Source organism: Ambystoma mexicanum, chromosome 14 (assembly GCF_040938575.1).
Source record: "Ambystoma mexicanum isolate Mex_15411 chromosome 14, UKY_AmexF1_1, whole genome shotgun sequence".
NCBI classification, from domain to species: Eukaryota; Metazoa; Chordata; class Amphibia; order Caudata; family Ambystomatidae; genus Ambystoma; species Ambystoma mexicanum.
Window position 1 is genome coordinate 207,567,019 of NC_090940.1, and position 13,640 is coordinate 207,580,658.

Below are 13,640 nucleotides of genomic sequence, written 5' to 3' on the forward strand. Positions count from 1 at the left end.
CCCACCACCCCCACCCACCAGCCACCATGGGCAGCCTCCACCAGGCCCCCACTCATGTCTTCCACCACCCCCACCCCCCCAGCAGTGTGGGGCACCCTCCACCAGGCCCCCACCCATGTCTCCCACCACCCCCACCACCCAGCCACCATGGGCAGCCCCCACCAGGCCCCCACTCATGTCTCGCACCCACCCCCACCCCCCAGCCTCCATGGTCAGCCCCCACCAGGCCCCCACTCATGTCTCCCACCCACTCCCACCCCCCAGCCACCATGGGCAGCCCCCAACAGGCCCCTACTCATGTCTCCCACCACCCCCACCCCCCAGCCACCATGGGCAGCCCCCAACAGGCCCCCACTCATGTCTCCCACCCACCCCCCCCAGCCACCATGGGCAGCCCCCACCAGGCCCCCACTCATGTCCCCTATCACCCCCACCCCCCAGCCACCATGGGCAGCCCCCACCAGGCCCCCACCCATGTCCCCTATCACCCCCACCCCCCAGCCACCATGGGCAGCCCCCAACAGGCCCCCACTCATGTCTCCCACCCCCCCAGCCACCATGGGCAGCCCCCACCAGGCCCCCACCCATGTCCCCTATCACCCCCACCCCCCAGCCACCATGGGCAGCCCCCAACAGGCCCCCACTCATGTCTCCCCCCCCCCCCAGCCACCATGGGCAGCCCCCACCAGGCCCCCACTCATGTCCCCTATCACCCCCACCCCCAGCCACCATGGGCAGCCCCCACCAGGCCCCAACTCATGTCTCCCACCCACCCCCCCCAGCCACCATGGACAGCCCCCACCAGGCCCCCACTCATGTCTCCCACCACCCCCCCAGCAGTGTGGGGCACCCTCCACCAGGCCCCCACCCATGTCTCCCACCACCCCCACCCCCCAGCCACCATGGGCAGCCCCCACCAGGCCCCCACTCATGTCCCCTATCACCCCCACCCCCCAGCCACCATGGGCAGCCTCCACCAGGCCCCCACTCATGTCTCCCACCACCCCCACCCCCAGCAGTGTGGGGCACCCTCCACCAGGCCCCCACCCATGTCTCCCACCACCCCCACCCCACAGCCACCATGGGCAGCCCCCACCAGGACCCCACTCATGTCTCCCACCCACCCCCACCCCCCAGCCACCATGGGCAGCCCCCACCAGGCCCCCACTCATGTCTCCCACCCACCCCCATCCCCCAGCCACCATGGGCAGCCCCCAACAGGCCCCCACTCATGTCGACCACCCACCCCCCCAGCCACCATGGGCAGCCCCCACCAGGCCCCCACTCATGTCCCCTATCACCCCCACCCCCAGCCACCATGGGCAGCCCCCACCAGGCCCCCACTCATGTCCCCTATCACCCCCACCCCCCAGCCACCATGGGCAGCCCCCACCAGGCCCCCACTCATGTCTCCCACCCACCCCCCCCAGCCACCATGGACAGCCCCCACCAGGCCCCCACTCATGTCTCCCACCACCCCCACCCCCCAGCAGTGTGGGGCACCCTCCACCAGGCCCCCACCCATGTCTCCCACCACCCCCACCCCCCAGCCCCCACCAGGCCCCCACTCATGTCTCCCACCCACCCCCACCCCCCAGCCACCATGGGCAGCCCCCACCAGGCCCCCACTCATGTCTCCCACCCACCCCCATCCCCCAGCCACCATGGGCAGCCCCCAACAGGCCCCCACTCATGTCGACCACCCACCCCCCCAGCCACCATGGGCAGCCCCCACCAGGCCCCCACTCATGTCCCCTATCACCCCCACCCCCAGCCACCATGGGCAGCCCCCACCAGGCTGGGGGTGGTGGGAGACATGAGTGGGGGCCTGGTGGAGGCTGCCCATGGTGGCTGGGGGGTGGGGGTGGGTGGGAGACATGAGTGGGGGCCTGGTGGAGGCTGCCCATGGTGGCTGGGGGGTGGGGGTGGTGGGAGACATGAGTGGGGGCCTGGTGGAGGCTGCCCCTGCACTGCTTGGGGGTGGGGGTGATAGGGGACATGAGTGGGGGCCTGGTGGGGGCTGCCCATGGTGGCTGGTGGGTGGGGGTGGTGGGAGACATGAGTGGGGGCCTGGTGGAGGCTGCCCATGGTGGCTGGGGGGTGGGGGTGTGTGGGAGACATGAGTGGGGGGCTGCCCATGGTGGCTGGGGGGTGGGAGACATGGGTGGGGGCCTGGTGGAGGGTGCCCCACACTGCTGGGGGGTGGGGGTGGTGGGAGACATGAGTGGGGGCCTTGTGGAGGCTGCCCATGGTGGCTGGGGGGTGGGGGTGGTGGGAGACATGAGTGGGGGCCTGGTGGAGGCTGCCCATGGTGGCTGGGGGGTGGGGGTGGTTGGGAGACATGAGTGGGGGCCTGGTGGAGGCTGCCCATGGTGGCTGGGGGGTGGGGGTGGTGGGAGACATGAGTGGGGGCCTGGTGGAGGCTGCCCCTGCACTGCTGGGGGGTGGGGGTGATAGGGGACATGAGTGGGGGCCTGGTGGGGGCTGCCCATGGTGGCTGGGGGGTGGGGGTGATAGGGGACATGAGTGGGGGCCTGGTGGAGGCTGCCCATGGTGGCTGGGGGGTGGGGGTGGTGGGAGACATGAGTGGGGGCCTGGTGGAGGCTGCCCCTGCACTGCTGGGGGGTGGGGGTGATAGGGGACATGAGTGGGGGCCTGGTGGGGGCTGCCCATGGTGGCTGGGGGGTGGGGTGGGTGGGAGACATGAGTGAGTGAGGGCCTGGTGGGAGCTGCCCATGGTGGCTGGGGGGTGGGGGTGGGTGAGAGACATGAGTGGGGGCCTGGTGGGGGCTGCCCATGGTGGCTGGGGGGTGGGGGTGGGAGACATGAGTGGGGGCCTGGTGGGGGCTGCCCATGGTGGCTGGGGGGTGGGGGTGGTGGGAGACATGGGTGGGGGCCTGGTGGAGGGTGCCCCACACTGCTGGGGGGGTGGGGGTGGTGGGAGACATGAGTGGGGGCCTGGTGGAGGCTGCCCATGGTGGCTGGGGTGTGGGGGTGGTGGGAGACATGAGTGGGGGCCTGGTGGAGGCTGCCCATGGTGGCTGGGGGGTGGGGGTGGGTGGGAGACATGAGTGGGGGCCTGGTGGAGGCTGCCCATGGTGGCTGGGGGGTGGGGGTGGTGGGAGACATGAGTGGGGGCCTGGTGGAGGCTGCCCCTGCACTGCTGGGGGGTGGGGGTGATAGGGGACATGAGTTGGGGCCTGGTGGGGGCTGCCCATGGTGGCTGGGGGGTGGGGGTGATAGGGGACATGAGTGGGGGCCTGGTGGAGGCTGCCCATGGTGGTTGGGGGTGGGGGTGGTGGGAGACATGAGTGGGGGCCTGGTGGAATCTGCCCCTGCACTGCTGGGGGGTGGGGGTGATAGGGGACATGAGTGGGGGCCTGGTGGGGGCTGCCCATGGTGGCTGGGGGGTGGGGGTGGTGGGAGACATGGGTGGGGGCCTGGTGGAGGGTGCCCCACACTGCTGGGGGGGGGGGGAGACATGAGCAGGTGTGCAGGGTAGTCCCCTGTTTTGTGGGCTGCCTGCAGGGGCCGTGGAGGGTGTACAGGGAACACCTGTGAGGACCCACCCAGCCTAATTGCGTGTGATTATTCCCACGCACCCCTGTAATACACATACCCAGCCAAATCGCGTGTGATAATTCCCGCGCACCCCTGTAATACACGTACCCAGCCAAATCGCGTGTGATTATTCCCGCGCACCCCTGTAATACACGTACCCTGGCTAATCGCGTGTAAAACTTCATGCGTACCCCTGTCATACACGTACCCAGCCAAATCGCGTGTGAAAATTCCCGCGTACCCCTGTCATACACGTACCCTGGCTAATCGCGTGTTTAACTTCACGTGTACCCCTGTCATACACGTACCCTGGCTAATCGCATGTAAAACTTCCCACGTACCCCTGATATGTACGTTACCCGCTTTGCGTTCCTTGTTTGGCAGCCCTGTAAACTGGTGCAGGGTTAGCGCAGCCCTTTGCGATGATTTAGCGATTTTGATGGCTTTTCCTTGCACAAGGGCGTTCTTGGGGGCGTTACTGGCGCTGCTGCAGGGTCGCTGCGATACTCTGCGCCACGGCTGGTTTGGGAGCCTAAAATCCATGAATACGCTATGTGCGGAAATCGGTTTTGGCGCACGCGCCTGGCGCAGACAATCGCACGCAGACACTCTGCGCCAGCCGCTTGCGACACTTTTCTGCGAAATTCTATGAATTACCCTGAGAGTCTGTACAGGGCCAGCAATCCATGCTTAATTGCAGAAGACAAACACAGATCTCTGTGCGAGCGGAGCTTTGCGACAGGTCAGCATTGAGTGTTATGTCTGAAGCAGTCCACCACCTGCGAGCGAGCGCAGTATGACCGGACACTGCAGTATTACCAGGTGTGAAGCCCCTGCAGGAGAGAAGTGAAAAAAGAACACACAGGTGCCCCTCCCTGTCTTTCCAGATCACTGTTACTTACATTATATGCACTTACTCTGCCTGTGCAGATTTGTATTATTCAGAAATTCAAGGGCTCTGAATGACTTGTTTTTCCCCCTAGGGAAATTACCATAATTGCATGTTTCTGACATTTAGTATCTCTTGTTTCCAATTCTTGTATAAATCCTATTTAAGAGTATATCATTGGTTGTTCACCTAATGGGCCTAATCTGACTCTGTCCCACTGATAAAGCTACTGAAGAGCAAGCATTGGCAAAGCCACTAAAGTCCTGTTTAAAACGAGCATTGGCAAAGCCACTGAAGCCACATTTAAAACAAGCAAGACAATGGATAGAGTGCTATTCCTATGGCTGCAAATTCATATACCCTGAAGATAAAGCTTAGTGACTGGGCATTATTTGATAAAGAAATAGTTAAGTGCAGTGGAACTTTTATTGTACCAATAAAATCCAAAATAAATAAACTCTGCGAAATATTTAACCACATTAAAATCCTAAATAACTGCAAACAACGTTGAAACTAGGTTGACATTCTAACATTTGAATGCAGTAAAATTGTGTGCCTAGTGTTACCGAATTGTTTTTACCGAGAAACAAGTTGGAAAAGATCCAAAATAAATCTTCCAATGTAAGACCAAACAATCCTGGCTGGTAAAAGAATTCAAAATAAACGCAGTAAAAATGTTTAGTGTTGCTGGATTTGTTTTATTGAGAAACAAGTTGAAAAAAAATCCCAAAGAAATCCTCCACTTTAAGACCAAACAATCCTTGCTTATCAAAAAATCCAAAATAAATCCTGTAAAAATGTGTGCCTGCCAATTAGTGTTAGTGGATTGTTTTTACTGAGAAATAAGTCGGTATAAATCCAAATTAAATCCTCCAACCCAAGACAAATAAATCCTTGTTTGGAAAAATCCCCAAAAAATCCAAAATAAATGCAAAAAAATCCACAGCTTGAAAACAAGCCAGAAGCAATCCCAAAACAATCCAAAAAGTGGATTTCTTTTTTACTAGGGCTTGTTCCCTCCCTCCTTGAGCGCTGTGAAACACTTGCTTTGTGTATAGGCGCTTTACAAATAAACATTACCGTACCATACTTAAAGTAAGGGAACAACGGATTTCCCTGAAAAGTAAGGGAATGTCATACCCTTTTGTTCCTGCCCACTTTGACCTCTGCCAAAGACTGTATTAACTGTCCACCATGGATGGATCAGGACATTTCGGCGCGGCTCCTTTGGCACGGCGCAGCTCTTTTGGCGTGGCTCCTTCGCAGCTTGTCCCCTGTAGGCGTACACCACCGCCACCACCACCCTGTAGTCTGCACCGTGCTTTTGACACGCTTGATGGTACCATGGTGAAGAGACCAGTGGGATACTGCATTAATGTTACCAAAATGACTAACGTGATCCTGGTCACCGAATCCGGCGATAATATAATCAGAGTGGTAATTCTATTAACATTAATGCGTGACAGCGAGACCCGTGCGCGTGACAGCGGGGACCCGTGTGACCTGACGTTTTTCATCTGTTGCAAATGTAACACGTTCACAGGCAGATTTGAAAGCAGGCAGCCTGTGAATGTGCCATATTTGCAAGAGATAAACCTGCCCAAATCGCCGCTGCTCTGAAGGTGCGAGGGGGTTTAGAAATAAGCTGCAAAGCCAGCCAGCATCTAAATCACCCTTGTGTCAATCAACCAGCAGCTCCTAGGTGACTGTCACGCCACTGTGGCATCGTCAAAAAAAAGGGCCAGGCGGCCACAGGCGTGTGCCCAAATGGCACGCCAAAAGGCTAGCACCGAAAATGTGCCCACTGGATAAGAGGCCATAATCCTGGGTCAGACAGAGACCAAAAATAGGGTGGGCACCAATGAAGAAGTGACCCAAAATCACACAGCAGTGTTTTCACTAGAAACTGAGTTGTGATCAGGGGCCTGGTTTTGGTAACGTTTGTGCCACATAGTGCGTTTTAATGCACATTAGCCAATGCAATATTGGCTAAAACAACCAAAACACCATTTTATAATGCTTAAGAACTTGACATCTCTGGAGTCCAACTCGCCACCAGAAGCCAAGACATTGCCAGATTTCAAGCAAATAACCGTAAGAAGGAAAAGAACTCGGGAAAAGGTCTTTTACTGCTACACACCCTGTCTCTCTTACCAAAGCAGATAAGATTGCCCCCCCATCCTCTAGTCTTGCTGATCACACCACTTAACCCCGCTTCTCCTCGCGAGATCCCCCCTTCCTGCTCCCTCTACCCACCCATACACCCTCTGCTGTCCCTGCATCCCACTGGTCTACCTGACGGGTGTGCCTTATGTGTAGCGGTCGCCGGTCAGGCTTCCCAATTAGGTTTGCATGCCATAAATCCCGCGCATACATAGAACACTTCTGCTGCACAGTGCACCCATTACACAAAATAGCCCACAAATCTTGCTCCTGGTAGACCGTTCTGGTGTTCCTTCAGGTACTCTCCTAGTCCGAGCATTAATGAATTATAATTGGTTATTTATAACACGTTTCATACCCAGAGGTCTCTAAGCTCAGACCCGGGGATCCTACCTGAGTTGCTCTGCGTTGTCTTGCTTCCAAGGCGAGCGTGTTGCCCCTGAGCTATCCTCCCGAGACTTGGGGGGAAAATGGCAATTTTGGAGGATTCAATTACCAATGGGTGTTTAGCGCTGCAAAGCTGGGTGAATTAGAAAGGGCAGCCTAGTCAATTGGACGCCTTTTCCCGAGTCAATGTTCTGGATTGTATTGGTCATGTGCACTAGAAACAGGAAGACAGACTTTTCAGGCAATGGCCAGGGCGCAGGTGAGGTTGCTGTGTCGCTTGCTCCGGTGATACCACCCTGGTGTGGTCCCCCTGGATAAGCTGCAGCTGTAATTGTCAGGTTAGACCTTTCTCTGTTGTTCTTGGCACACGAATCCCAAGGCAAATGTCATAAAGGGTTGTTTGTTCAGCCAAAGCAAATATAGCAGGCCTGAGGCTAAAAGCGTTCCAGATGATATCGTTCGGTTTGTACTGTTTTTATTCTCATCAGTGGTGAAGAGAACACGTTTTATGATGAATTAGTGATGCACTACTGGGAGTCTGCAGCCTTCCAAAATTGTGTTCCTTAGCTCCCATACCTCAGATCAACCCAGGAGGGTGGAAACATCAGAATTGGTGTCGAACTTCATTAACACATATATTCACAAAGAATTACATTTTCACTGAAATTAAACCGAAGAGTAATCTCATAACACTGAACCCACTGCTGAGCCATCTAAAATGGGGGGGGGGGGAGCATCACCCGACATGCTGCATGGCATAAAGAACAGCCCTCAAGGCCACAGTTGGAAAGTTTGCAGTTTAATTTGGTGCAAGCAACAGTGACTTGGCTTTATGCAACATCTCTATATGGATAAACTATATTTGAAATCGTCACAAAGTTGCACGAACTGCGGCCTTTAAATACAGTGGTTTGCCCCTTAACTCCAATGAGGGACGAGAAGTGAGTTACATAGCTCATTCATGTCCAGATGGATAGTACCTGTGCCCCACTGCCTAAACCACCCTTGAACAAGCAGTAGGTAAACCATTAGGACTGGCATTAACAGCACTCCATGCATACATACAATACACATACATGAACACAGGCAAACACACATTCACACCACACATAAGGCACACATGCACGAGTGGGTGTGGTGGCCAGGACCAATATATATATATATATATATATATATATATATATATACACATACATGCAGGGGGAGACACCTGCAGCCCACCCCCCACATATATATGGAGTTTAAAGGTGGTTGAAATAACAAAAATCGAAATGTGTGGGGGTTGCAGTGAAGTGGTTGCAGTAATGGTATGATCCTGCCAGAACGTGGAACAGTAGAGATGTGAAAGTCTTGAGCTCTGCCGTTCGTATGGTACCTATCTAAAAAATAAAAATGGTTAATAGATGCTAGCGGGGAAACCGATGCTCGCAGAGAGACATGGTGAGCCAGCGAAACGAATGATGTGCTTCAACCACACAATCCCTTGATCCAGAGGGGAAGGAACACCAAAAACCAGGCATCCTTGAAGATGACAAGATGGCAGGACGCTCCAACCAGCGCTCTGAGCCCGGCACTCCCAGGTTGAGACACATGCCGAGTTGAATTGCGCAGTTACTGTGATCAACCAGGACCCCAGAGCGCAGTGGAAGCCCACCGACTGGAGAGCGACACCAGCAGTCACCCCTTAGCGGGGTGAATGGACGCTGAGCTGGGGGTCTTGGATCCGACGGGTGATGCCTGAAATGGCCAGTCCAGGTCAGTGCTTGGGCCCTGTGCCAATCTCCCCCTCCCTGACCTTCCGGTCCGGACCGGGTTCACACGGAGGGAGGAGCTAGACTGGGAAGTCTTCCCCCTGCCAGCCACAGGAGCAGACTAGGCGTAGGACTGGCGCCATGGGCCCGTCTCGCACAGGAGGCAAGAAGAGGCAGCAGGCATAGGCAGAGGGCTCGAGGGGGGGTGTTCCCCATAAGCACGGCCAGCTGGGGAGGCTATATCCACATGACTCAACCGTCTTTGAGGAGCCTTCTCTATGGATACTCCTGAATAGACCACTGCAACCTCTTGGTTTTGAAATGTCAATTTAGTTGCATGAACTTTGTAACCTAACAGAGACAAGTGGTTCCTCCACTCCGTTATTGTGAAACGTATGCACCTATTAGTGATACTTCTTGTTCAGTTCTTGCGCCATAAACGAAACAAAGAACAATATAGAGTCCACAGTTATTTGAATTCATATGTGCTTTTTGTTTTTATATGTAAAACCGATTTAAAAAAAAAAAAAAAAAATTATTGGTTTGTTACAAACCTTTAAAAAAAAAGAAAATTATGTACATAAGGTTCTGAAAAAAATCTCAAAACAGCGTTAGAAAATTCATTCTTGAAAAAAAAAGAAGATCCACAGAAGGAACTCCAATGGAAAAATAAAAAGAAATGTAGGCAGCAAGACAAAAGGAAAGCGAGAAGGAGGGACATAAAACGAAGTTTAAGACCTTAGCGGCCCAATCACTCTTGAATTTCCAAAATTCAAGCTATGCTTAAGACGACTTTGGTGTCATTTTCGTGTTTTTCCAGTTTTTCGGTCATCTTTTCTAGAAGGAAAGTCAATTCGAGTGTTAGGCTGCGTTCCACGTCTTGATGCATCATGTCCCACCAATCCTCAGCGGACAGAGTTGGTCTTGCCACAATGTATTTTCCCTAGTGAATAGAGCGTTCCTGTCGCAATTGTGTGCAGAACAATGTGAGATGTTTCAGTGTTTCCTTTTCCTCCCCACATAGGCGACAGGTCAGCAGTGGAGCTCCATCTTTTTGTCGGATTGCCAGCATTTCTCTTGTTGGGAATTGATTCAAGCGAAATTTCATGAAAAGGAGTCTACGCGCAGTATCTGGGAACTTAAGCAAGTAGGGTTGGGGATCATTTATTTTTCTTGCTTCAGCTGGACATGTTCTCATAATTCTGTGAGTCCCTCGTATGTCAACTGTATCGATCCAGTCTTGTTGCCATAGTAGTGATTTTACTTTGACAGGATTCATATGGAGTAACTCTCTATTGGTGCATAGGTCGCTTAGAATGTCATCACAGCGTCTTATCCATTGAGACAGAATGCAGTCTGTCGGGCCTGTGTCTGCATTGGTTAAGATGTGATATTGTGGAGCAGTTGGATCAGTGGTTATCTTTCTAAACTCATTCAGAGTGGTCCACATTACTATTGCGTTGATGGACAACAGACTTAGCTCGTATCTTATACAAGCAGTTGGTACACCCATTGGAAGACGCAAGACTTTGGACCAGAAGTGATGTTCAAGCGATGACCATAAGGTGTCTAGACATCCCAGGGCACTATTGGCTCCATGTGTGATTGCCGGAATGAATTTCATTTTATAGAAATCCATGACAGGTTTTAACAAATGTTTGCCAAATTTCCTGTTGAGTATACAGGCCTGTGCTGTTAGTTGTTTACATTTCTCCTTTGTTTTCACAGCCCAAGGAAACTCATTGATACTTGAGCTAATGCACATGCCAAGGTACATGGTTTGGTCAACGCTTTTTAAAGGCTCCTTCCCAATTCTCCATTCAAACTTTTTCGAGCCCGCTCTCTTTTTGTTTTTTTGAAGATCTTGCAGAGTTAAGATTACAGATTTTTTGGAATTCACAATTAGTCCATTTTGCTTGACATATTGATTAAGGATATGCAGTTTCCGTTGCAGTCCTGTAGGTGTTAAATCTAGTAGGACTAGATCGTCTGCATACAAGAGCCAATTTACTTCATTTCCGTTTATTTTAGGAGCGAAGGCATTGTTGTTCTCAAATGCTTCCCCCAAGTCTGAGATAAACAAATTAAATATTATGGCAGCAAGTGGGCAACCCTGTTTAACTCCTCTATAGGTTTTTATTGGCTCGGAGAGGAGACCCTGTTGATTCAGTCTCACCCTTATCACTGTATCAGTGTGAAGTGCTTTGATGGCCAAAAGTAGACTGAGAGGGCAATTGCAGGTCGCCATTTTCTTCCATAATAGTTCCCTGTCAATGCTATCAAATGCCTAGGATGAGTCCACAAACGCTAGGTAGATTTTCTTATTTACTCTTATAGCATCCATTTTCAAAATATTCAATAGTAGCAGATTTAGGCCACACCCAACGCCTCAGACAAAACCAGTTTGTCGGAGGTCCAGATGTTTTGTAGATTCAATCCATTTCATCAGTTGATTTTGTAACTGAATAGCAAAGATTTTCCCAAGGACATCTAATAATGCTATGGGCCTATAGTTTTTGGGATCTGCTCTATTTCCATTCTTGAAAATGGGAATTACGATTGCTGATTTCCAGCTAGATGGTATGCTGGCTTCTTCCGCGATCTTTGTGAACAATAGCATGAGGAACTCAGACCAATCCTCTGTATTTTGTTTTATTAGATGGTTAGTAAGTCCATCGGGACCCGGTGCTCTTGAAGTAGATGCTCGTAGGATGCTCTGTACTATGCTCTCCTTGTCAAACTTTAAATCCCACTCAGTGAACTTCGGTAATTTAGGTTCAATTGTTGAGCTGCTTTTTCTATAAACTGAATCAAAGTGGGTAAGCCAATCTGCTTGCTGGACAATGTATGTTTGAATTGCACTTTGTTGACAGTTCATGTTGTTAATCAGATTCCAAAAGTCGGCTGAGTTCTTATTACTTAGCACCGCTAACATGGCTTCGCTGTCCTGTTGGTGTTGGATGGATTTATGCAAGATTAGCCAATTTTTATATTGCTGCTTTGAGGCTTTTCTTGCATGCTGTCGCTGATCGAATTCAAGTTGTGCATGTTGTCTTAGTTCTTTCCTTAATTGCCTCTTTCTTACTGCAATTTCGTGATTGTAACAGTGTTTGGGTGCAAAGTCTGGTCTTTTTGAACCATTTTGGATGGTCATAAACTGTTTTAGAACAACAGTGTATTCAAGGCTGGAGTCTGTTGAGTTGGTTATGAGGTTGTAGTATGAATCTGTGATCCGCTTTACCTCATATGGCCTTATTTTCAGGCGAATTCTGTTGGACTCTACTTCAACTTGGTTCCTCCAGGTATTTGGTTTCACTACGGTTGGAGAAAGCAGAGTAAGTATTAACTTACTATGGTCACTGTTTGGATCTTCTAATACCGTTAGTTCCACAGCTCGTTGGCTCAGATTTTCAGAGATAAAGAAATAGTCTATGATGGAAGTTGACTTTCCGCTTTTCCAAGTTTTTGTGCAGGAATATCTCCACTGGTGTTCCCATTCGCCATTGTTATTTTTCTTTCTTGCATGGCCGAACACCATTTTGCTGCCAATTTTTGCGTTATGATCGATGCTACAGAATCTTGCACATCCCTTATGCACGACAAATTCAAATCACCACAGCAAATTATGTTGGATACTTGTTGCTCGCTGTTGATAGCATCAATTAGGTCCAGTACTGTGTTCATAAATTTGTATGTGCCAGCTTCTTTATGATGCCAATATATGTTGATTATGTTGAGCAGTTTTTTTTTCCCAGGATTCGTCGAAGTAGCTTCTGCAATTGTGTGTTGAATATACGGAGTATAATTAAAGGCACTTTTCACTTTCCATCCCGAGTTTTTTTCCACCATTGTTATTAGACCAGCGGATGGTCGGCCTTTTTTTCTAGCTATGGCCGGGTTCATGACTATTTCATAATCATCCGACAATGGGCACAGAGTCAGCCATGTTTCCTGGAGACAAATCACTGTTTGAGCAAGGGACTTTTTTTAGATTCATTGAACAAGTGTGTGAATCCTCGGGTGTTCCATGAGAGGACATTCATGAAGGGACTAGAGCGTCCCTGATGGCATTAGCTAGATTGCCCTCCCAGAACGCCAGCAAGCCAATTCCAGTTTTTCGCGGTGTTGTTATCATCCAAGGTTTGTGAGTTGATGTTTTGCTCGCTTGCAGCTGAGGAGGCTGATCCCAAGATTGTAATTTTGATGTTTTCTCCCAAATTACATTTTTCTTGTGGGGGACTATTTAGTTCCTTGTTGGTTTCTGGCTTGTTGGTAGGTGTCGTGATAACAACTTTATTGGGAGGTTTTGAGCTAACATTATTTCCAAAGGTAACCTTATAGGTTAAGGGCGAGTTGTGATCCATTGTTTCCATTGCCTTTGTGGGACAGGGGTCCACAACATTATTTTGAGAGACCTCATGGATGTCAAATACCAAGGATAGCAGAAAGGGAACTGCATTTAGGAGTAAATCACAGACAAGTCTGGAATTTATATGCAGTCGGACTTTGTCATTCTGATGATCATTGATGAAGTCCAATGTTTGAATATCATTGGACTCTATTGACCGCAGTCCAGGGACATGATGTAGAAGCCTAAGGACATTGTTTCGGTTCAAGGTTAGACCATCTTTTGTGTCCAGTATTCTTTCCAAGATTAGCATGTACTTCGCTGATTTCCCCCGTTTGTCTTTATTTACGAAGAGGTTCTGTTGCGAACTTCCTCGATTTTTATTGGCCAACTTTGATGTCGCAGATGTTTTGGGATCATTCGGGATAGGCTGGTTTATTCTAGCCTTATCAGTCATGAAAAGTTTTGATTTAGCAGTTTCTTCAGTCTGCGATTTGCTGTGCTCTTTCCAGCAAACTGAGCTGATTTCAGATGCAATTTT

General features: G+C 51.1%; 1 protein-coding gene across 3 annotated transcripts in view; it reads left to right on the plus strand.

Annotated features, from left to right (window-relative positions):
* SYT16 (synaptotagmin 16) overlaps nt 1-13,640 on the plus strand; it is a 695,358-nt gene that overhangs the window by 162,497 nt on the left and 519,221 nt on the right. The window lies entirely within an intron of this gene.